This window comes from Triticum dicoccoides, chromosome 1A (assembly GCF_002162155.2).
Source record: "Triticum dicoccoides isolate Atlit2015 ecotype Zavitan chromosome 1A, WEW_v2.0, whole genome shotgun sequence".
Classification (NCBI taxonomy): domain Eukaryota; kingdom Viridiplantae; phylum Streptophyta; class Magnoliopsida; order Poales; family Poaceae; genus Triticum; species Triticum dicoccoides.
In genome coordinates this window covers 462,456,483-462,465,887 of record NC_041380.1, presented here as the reverse complement: position 1 = coordinate 462,465,887, position 9,405 = coordinate 462,456,483, and positions in this window count along the sequence as shown.

Sequence of the window (9,405 nt, the reverse complement as noted above, 5' to 3'; positions counted from 1 at the left end):
CCTCCTCGCCCCCGTTGCCCCGAGCCCTACAAACCCCCCGTGAGTGCGCGCCCCTCCCTCCTTTCTCTTCCTTGCCCCGTAGTGCTCCTCCGCGTGCACCCGTGCATCGCCCCGGCCGCCACCGCGTGCGCGCCGCCTGCTGGCTTCGCTGGCCTCGCCCGTTGTCGCCACCGCGCCGCTCGGTCCTCTGCTCCGCCTGCTCCATGTCGATCGCTCCGTGCTCACCGGGCCACCCCGCAACGAAGCGCGCGCGTGCTTGCGCGCCCACACCCGCGCCGCCCGCGCCCTACAAGCCGCCCGCCCGCGCCTCGGGCCTTCCTCTGTTCGTCGTGCTCGCGCCGTCCGCGCCCGATGCGTGGCCGCGCCCCTGCTCCCCTACTCCCCATCGCGCCCTGCGCCTCGCCCACGTGCACACCCGCAACCTTCCTCCGTGCGCCGCCTAGCACCACCGTTGCTCGCCGACCCGCCGCTAACCGCAGTCGCAAGCTGCGTCTGCTGCTGCTCCTCCTCCACTGTTGCCCTGCTCCGGCCCTTCTCCTCTGTCTGCCGTTAGCCAGTGCTCGCCGTGTGGCGTCGCCAGCCACCGCCCCGCGCTCGGATCTGCCCTAGTCCGGGCCCGCGTCCGCAGCTGCCCTCCCGCTGGCGTGCGCCTTTGGCCTCGCCCTGCTACACCGTGGTGGCCTTGCCCCGCTACGCCCTATCGGGCGCTCAAAATGCGCCCGTAACCTGTCGCCCGAACCCACTATGACCATGGGCCTATGACAGGAGGGCCCCGCCTCCAGAACGTTTCCATAAAAAAAGATTTTTTTAAAGAATTAATAATAATTAATTAACTAACTAGCTTAATTAATTTTGATTAATTAAACTAAACAATTAACTACACTAATTAAACTAATTAATCATAATTAAGATTAACCAAATAACTAACTAAACTAACTAAACTGTTAGAGTAGACTAAAATAGTCAATGACAGGGGGTCCCACCCCTGTTGACCAGTCAAACGTTGACTGGTCAACTGGGTCCCTCTGGCCCACCTGTCAGCCACTGGGTACACTTTTGTGTACACTGTGCTGGGTGCGCCTAGCAATTTAGCATTTATTTTCAAATTAAAAATAATTTCAGAATAATAATAAAATCTTTAGAAAATCATATCTTTTAATCCGTAACTCGGATTAAATTATTTTCAACATGAAAGTTGCTCAGAACGACGAGATGAATCCAGATATGCAGCTCGTTCATCCGCCACACATCCCTAGCATAGCGAACACGCAACTTTCCCCCTCTGGTTCATCTGTCCAAAAACGCGAAACACCGGGAGTACTTTCCCGGATGTTTTCCCCCTTCACCGGTACCACCTCGTACCGCGTTAGAGCACACCTAGCATCATGATTTGTCATGTCATGCATCATCATGCATTTGTTTGCATTATATTTATTGTTTCTTCCCCCTCATCTCTCGCTAGACACTGAGACCGACGCCACTGCTACCCAGTACGACTATGGTGTTGACGACCCCTCTCTCTTGCCAGAGCAACCAGGCAAGCCCCCCCCCTTGATCACCAGATATCGCCTACTCTTCTCTATACTGCTTGCATTAGAGTAGTGTAGCATGTTACTGCTTTCCGTTAATCCTATCCTGATGCATAGCCTGTCCTTGCTACTACTGTTGTTACCTTTACCTGCAATCGTAATGTTTAGTATAGGATGCTAGTTTATCATTAGTGGCCCTACATTCTTGTCCGTCTGCCATGCTATACTATCGGGTCATGATCACTTGGGAGGTGATCATGGGTATTTACTATATACTTTATACATGATACATGTGATGACTAAAGTCGGGTTGGCTCGAGGAGTACCCGCGGTTGATTCATGAATTGGGGGCTGGAAGGACATACTTCCCCGACAGCCCTCTATGTGGATCTTTGTGGCAAAGCGACAGGGCAGATTGAGACCACCTAGGAGAGAGGTGGGCCTGGACCTGGTCGGCGTTCGCGGTTATTTCAAGATAACACGTTTAACGAGATCTTGGTATTTGATCTGAGTCTGGCCACTGGCCTATACGCACTAACCATCTACGCGGGGACAGTTATGGGCACTCGACGTCGTGGTATCAGCCGAAGCCTTCGTGACGTCAGCGACTGAGCGGCGCGCGCCGGATTGGACCGTAAGCCTGCTCTTGTATTGAGGGGGGCTAGTTCTGCTTCCGGCCGCGTACGCAACATGCAGGTGTGCAATGGGCGATGGGCCCAGACCCCTGCGCCATAGGATTTAGACCGGCGTGCTGACCTCTCTGTTGTGCCTAGGTAGGGCTGCGACGTGTTGATCTTCCGAGGCCGGGCATGACCCAGGAAAGTGTGTCCGGCCAAATGGGATCGAGCGTGTTGGGTTATGTGGTGCACCTCTGCAGGGAAGTTAATCTATTCAAATAACCATGATCTTCAGTAACAGGACGACTTGGAGTTGTACCTTGACCTTATGACAACTAGAACCGGATACTTAATAAAACACACCCTTCCAAGTGCCAGATACAACCGGTGATTGCTCTCTCACAGGGCGACGAGGGGAGGATCATCGGTTAGGATTATGCTACACGATGCTACTTGGTGAACTTACCATCTACTCTCTTCTCCTGCTGCAAGATGGAGGTTACCAGAAGCGTAGTCTTCGAAAGGACTAGCTATCCCCCTCTTATTTCGGCATTCTGTAGTTCAGTCCACATATGATAGCCTTTTCCATTTGATACCAATGCATACATATGTAGTGTAGCTCCTTGCTTGCGAGTACTTTGGATGAGTATTCACGGTTGCTTTGCTCCCCCTTTTCCCCCTTTCTATACTCGATTGTTGCGACCAGACGTTGGAGCCCAGGAGCCAGACGCCACCGTTGACAACGACTACTACTACTCGGGAGGTGCCTACTACTATGTGCAGCCCGCTGACGATGACCAGGAGTAGTTTAGGAGGATCCCAGGCAGGAGGCATGCGCCTCTTTCGATCTGTATCCCAATTTGTGCTAGCCTTCTTAAGGCAAACTTGTTTAACTTATGTCTGTACTCACATATTGTTGCTTCCGCTGACTCGTCTATGATCGAGCTCTTGTATTCGAGCCCTCGAGGCCCCTGGCTTGTAATATGATGCTTGTATGACTTATTTTATTTTTAGAGTTGTGTTGTGATATCTTCCCGTGAGTCTCTGATCTTGATCCTACACGTTTGCGTGTATGATTAGTGTACGATTGAATCGGGGGCATCACAAGTTGGTATCAGAGCCGACTGCCTGTAGGAATCCCCCTTCCACACTCCTTGGCCGAAGTCGAGTCTAGACATTACAAAAACTTTTACTAACATGGTTGTGTGCGTTACGGGCCCACGTCGTCATCTGGGTGGTATTAGTATCTTTTACTCCTCGATCCTTACTCTGGGACTCTGAACTCTCTTCTACTCGGGTTAAACGATTTTACTAACTTTAACATTAGGATCCCGTGACCACGTTCACCCCAAAGTTGGATAAGCCCTACCCATTCTTTAGAGTTGTATATTGAACATTATCCACACTGTCAGTTGACTCCTTTGAAACATCTTTGTTTTCAGATGGAACCCACGAGACAGGTCGTGCGCCACACGACGGCCATTGGTGCCTCAGGATCACCTGCTGTGTTGGTTGAGATGATGACCTATCTGGGTTATCGCTGGCACCCTGAGTACATTGTCTATGAGGAGTACCAGGACTTCAACCAGGAGCAGTACCGTGCCATCGTCCACCTCTACTCTCGGGAGTATGACTCCACTACCGTGCTGCACACTGCTCATGGTGTTGGAGTGACTATCGATATGGCAGTCCACGATGCTGCTTACGCTGCTCTGACACGTCTTCGTGGTGAGTATCAGGAGTTGGACACCTCCCCCTTAGGCACATTGCTATCGCATCCAATGTTGGTGCGGAGGGATACTACACTGCTACCTACTCCACTGTCACCCGAGAGCCCTTCTACCATCAGAACCAGGTTCTGCATGCTGATGGGCTGGATAGAGCTAACCGAGCTCTTCGCCACGAGTTGTACACCACCCGTCAGCACCTGTACCATGCTCTGACGTTGTTGCACCCCTCTGTCCGATCTGGTGATCTGTCGCGTTCTACGATCTACCCTGCCAGGACCGTGATGCCCCAAGGCGTCGGCTGGCCAGATGTGGGAGGCTACTCTCGCGCACTTGGTCCTCTCCTGCCACCTGCGCATCGGGTTCTGCACCAGAGTATCCGCGGACCCAGACTACTCACGTTGAGGTCTTCCCTTCGCGTCACTACCAGCTGTCAGGCTACACCTACCTCCATAGTTCCTCCTGGGACTGATCTAGGTTTGCTTGTTAGTGTTAGATGCATTCGCCGCGAGCCTGTGTGCCGCCTATGATATTCTTAGCCTATGTACTGAACTCCGTGTACCGAACTTTATGCATGATCACTTTTGTAAGATATGCCCACTACTATGCAATGTCTATCGTGTTCCTTCCATTATGCATGTTTCATCATGAATGATTTTTGCCCTTGCAAATTCTCAATGCTGAACTACCCCTGTTATATATTAGCAGGATGATTAGACCAGGTGGTCGTGGTCGTGGTAACCCTCCCCCACCCCCGCCTGAGTACATGGCTGGGATGATGCAACAGTTTGAGCTGAATTGCCAGTTCATGGAGAATATTATGGCTCAGTTTCCTCGCCCCAATATGAACCAGTAGCCAACCCAAGTGACTGCAGGATTTCATGCACCTCAACCCAACTGTGTACCGCAGCTCAACTTAGCCTCTGGATGCTGATGACTGGCTCCGTGACATCACCTATGAGATGGAGTCTGCTGATGTAGCCCCTGCCAGCTACGTCACCTTTGCTTCTTTCTTCCTGAAAGGACTCGCTGCTCAATGGTGGGACAGCCATAGGCGTACTCTGCCAGTTGGAACAATCATCACCTGGCCAAACTTCCAAGTTGCTTTCCGTGCTCGCTTCATTCCTCAGGGAGTCATGGACCGTAAGAAGCGCGAGTTCTGCAGCCTCACCCAAGGCAACAAAACTGTGGAAACTTATCAGCGGGAGTTTCTGGACTTGTCCCGCTATGCTGAAGAAGACATTGCAACTGATGCACGCAGACAGGAGAAGTTCCATGATGTCCTTCAAGCTGATATCAAGCTCGCACTTCTAGTGCACGACTTTGCCGATTTCGCCACCTTGGCGAACAAGGCCATCAATGTCGAAACTGGTCTGCAGGAACACCAAAGCTCTCACAGGCGCAACCGTGACATGGGCTCATCTTCGGGCCCGTCTTCGCAGAAGCGTAGGATATGGATTCCCAACAGCATGTATCAGCCAACTGCACCTGCTCCAAGGCAGTCCTATGCTGCACCGCGTCTGCCTCCCCCACCAACTAGGCAGCCACGACTTCCAGCTCCACCACCCCAAGCTCCTGTTCCCACTCCCAATAATGGTCTCTGCTACAAGTGTGGTCAGCCAGGTCACCGTGCTAGAGACTGCAATCAGAATCAGAATCAACTGGCCCTTCCCGCAGCTGGCTGTGGAAACAACCAGCCTCGCAACAACAATGCCAGGTCTTATGGTCGTGTTCATGCCAACCACGTTGATCTTAATGAAGCTCGAGACCAGCCTGCTACTGTGATGGGTACACTCCTCGTAAATTCAGTACCTGCATCTGTTTTATTCGATTCAGGAGCATGGCATTTATTCATGTCAGAAGATTTTGCATACAAGCATGACGTTAAATGTGAGGAGATGAACACTTCGGTATTGGTAAAAACCCGTGTGGGACAATGTCAAACCTCACTGGTTGGCATCGACGTCCCCATGGAAATCGAAGGGTTGGAATTCTATGCCTCTCCCATTATCCTGAAGTAGTCTAACATCGACCTCATTCTGGGAATGGATTGGTTGAAAGTGCATACTGCTTCTATAGTTTGCGCTACTAAGGTCGTCCATCTGCTACACCCTTCTGATGAAATAATAGCTTACCAAGCTCATCTAGTTCAGAACGCCGAGGCATGACTTTATGCCTTGAATGCGTTGAACGCTGCACCACTCGAGGGCATTGAAAACATTCCCGTCATTCGTGAATTCCAAGACGTCTTCCTAGAAGAACTTCCAGGGATTCCCCCTGCTAGAGCTGTCGAATTCATCATCGACTTGAAACCCGGTACCACCCCTATAGCTAAACGACCCTACAAGATGCCGTCGCATGAACTCATTGAGCTTAAGGAGGAAATCGACAAATCTCTTGTCAAAGGTTTCATTCGCCCTAGTTGCTCTCCTTGGGGAGCACCTTCTCTCTTTGTTAAGAAGAAGGATGGGACAAACCGATTAGTCCAAGACTACCGTCCTATAAACCAAGCTACCATTCAGAATAAATATCCTCTTCCTCGGATCAATGATCTTTATGATCAACTGGCTAGTTCATCAGTGTTCTCCAAACTCGACTTGAGGTTGGGTTACCACCAGATCCGTGTTCGTGAAGAGGACATCCCAAAAACCACCTTCGTGACTCGGTATGGGTCATACGAGTACACCGTCATGTCATTCGGCTTAACGAATGCTCCCGCCACCTTCTCTCATCTGATGAACTATATATTCATGGATTACCTCGACAAGTTCGTCGTGGTTTATCTGGATGATATCCTTGTATTTTCCAAGAACAAAGAAGAACATGTTGAACATCTTCGTCTTGTGCTGGAAAAGCTTCGAGAGCATCAACTGTATGCTAAGTATTCCAAGTGTGAATTCTGGCTCCCCGAAGTAACCTATCTTGGGCATGTCATCTCCAAGGATGGTATTTCCGTCAACCCTGAACGAGTTTAGGCTATTCTCGATTGGACTCCTCCAAAGAATGTCAAGCAAGTCTGAAGTTTTTTCGGTCTCGCTAGCTATTGCCGTCGATTCGTCTAGAACTTCTCCAAGATTGCCAGGCCTCTGACTAATCTGTTGCATAAGGGTGTCAAGTTCGAATGGACAGACAAGTGTCAAGAAAGTTTCCAGCCGCTCAAAGACAAGTTGACTTCTGCCCCAGTGCTTGCTCCACCTGATACTAAGAAGGACTTCGTCATTTACCGCGACGCTTCCCGTCAAGGATTAGGTTGTGTCCTAATGCAAGAGCGCGGAGTGATTGCTTATGCCTCTCGTCAACAGCGCCCTCACCAAGAAAACTACCCAGTTCATGACCTTGAGCTTGCTGCTGTCATTCATGCACTGAAGCAGTGGCGACATTACCTTCTCGGTAATCGTTGCGAGATCTTCACCAACCACCAAAGTCTGAAGTATCTGTTTACTCAGCCAGATCTGAACCTCCGTCAGTAGAGATGGATGGAGACTGTTGCAGACTTTGACGTGGGTATATCCTATACCCCCGGCAAGGCTAATGTAATGGCTGATGCCTTGAGCCGCAAGTCTTACTGCAACCACCTCCAGGTTCACAAAGTTCAGCCCTCGCTTGTCGAAGAATTTAGAAAGTTGAACCTTCATATTGTTCCTCCTAGAGCACTCGCTCCCCCTCCCCCAGAGTTCCAAAAGATGAATCTTCATGTTGTTACTAAGGGTTCTCTAAATACCCTCGCTGTCGTACCAGATCTCGTAGCTGGTATAAAGACTATTCAAGGTTATGACTCTGAAGTCCATAAGATTAAACACCATCTAGCAGAAGGAAAGCCCTCATTCTTCACTATCGCCGATGATGGCGCCTTGTACTTCAAAGGCCGCCTAGTGGTACCATGTTCAAAGAAAAACCTAGATAAGATTAAAAGGGTTATGAAATAAGCTCATGATACGCCTCTGTCCATCCATCCTGGTAGTACAAAGATGTACCAGGATATTCGTCAAAGATTCTGGTGGTCTAATATGAAGCAGGACATTGCTCGTTATGTTGCTGAGTGTGAAGTTTGCTGCCGTATCAAAGCAGAGCATCAAAGGCCTGCTGGAACTCTGCAACCTATCTCTGTTCCTGAATGGAAATGGGACCATGTTGAAATGGACTTCGTCACTAGATTTCCCAAATCGCAGAAAGGTAATGATGTTATTCTTGTCGTCATTGACCGGCTTTCTAAAGTTGCACATTTTTTGGCGGTCAAAGAGACAATCACTGCTAGTCAGCTTGCTACTCTCTACATGTCCAGAATTGTTTCACTTCACGGTATTCCACTGGTTATCAGTTCAGACCGTGGCAGCTTATTCACTTCAAGATTTGGGGCAAGTTTCCAAGAAGCTATGGGAACTCATCTGTCGTTCAGTATGGCATTTCATCCTCAGTCGCAAGGACAGGTTGAACGTGTCAACCAAGTTCTTGAAGACATGCTTCTAGCTTGTGTAATTTCCTTCGGTAAGAAATGGGAGGAATCTCTTCCATATGCCGAGTTCTCTTATAATAATAGCTATCAAGCTAGTCTGAAGATGTCCCCCTTCGAAGTGCTATATGGACGAAAGTGTTGAACCCCTCTGAACTGGTCAGAAACTGGGGAACGTCCACTCTTCGGTCCGGATATTATCCAACATGCCGAAGAACAAGTCTGCATTATTCGCGAGAATCTCAAGACTGCTCAGTCACGTCAGAAAAGTCAGTATGACCGTCATCACCAAGACATGGTCTATCAACCTGGCGAAAAGGCTTATCTTCGAGTTACACCAATGAAGGGTGCTCACCGCTTCGGGACGAAGGGCAAGCTAGCTCCTCGCTATATCAGTTTCTTCACTATTCTCGAAAGGCGTGGAAAAGTGGCATATCAACTGGAGCTTCCGCCGAACCTTTCTCAGGTTCACGATGTGTTCCACGTGTCACAGCTCCGCCGTTGCTTGAAGGATCCAATCCGAGCAGTGGATCATGAAGTGCTCGAATTGCAACAGGACCTCTCCTATAAAGAGCATCCAGTCCGCATTCTCGACCAAGCTGAACGCCGCACACGTCAGAAGGCGATCAAGTTCCTCAAAGTCTAGTGGTCGCATCACTCTGAAGATGAAGCCACTTGGGAACGCGAGGACCGCCTGCGTGATGAATACCCCACACTGTTTCCCTCTACCTCCTAAATATCGGGACGAGATTTCTTGTAGTGGAGGAGTTTTGTAACGCCCGGATAATCATGCTACAGTAATCCCGCGATAATGATGCCACGTCGCCACGGTTACTGTTGCTAACCTATCGGTAGTTCAAAACCGATTCAAATTCAAATTTCAAATAAAGTTAAATAATAAAAGTTTTCAAAAATTAAAACAAAAATGTTCGGTGTGTGCAAATAAATGCCCAGGAATTTATGGTGTAGTAAACACATTTTTATAAAAGGCCTAAATAATATAAAATGATTTAAAATAGAAAAGTAAATAAGTAAAAGAAAATAAAATACAAAACAAGAAAAACTAAAACTAAAACTAGAAA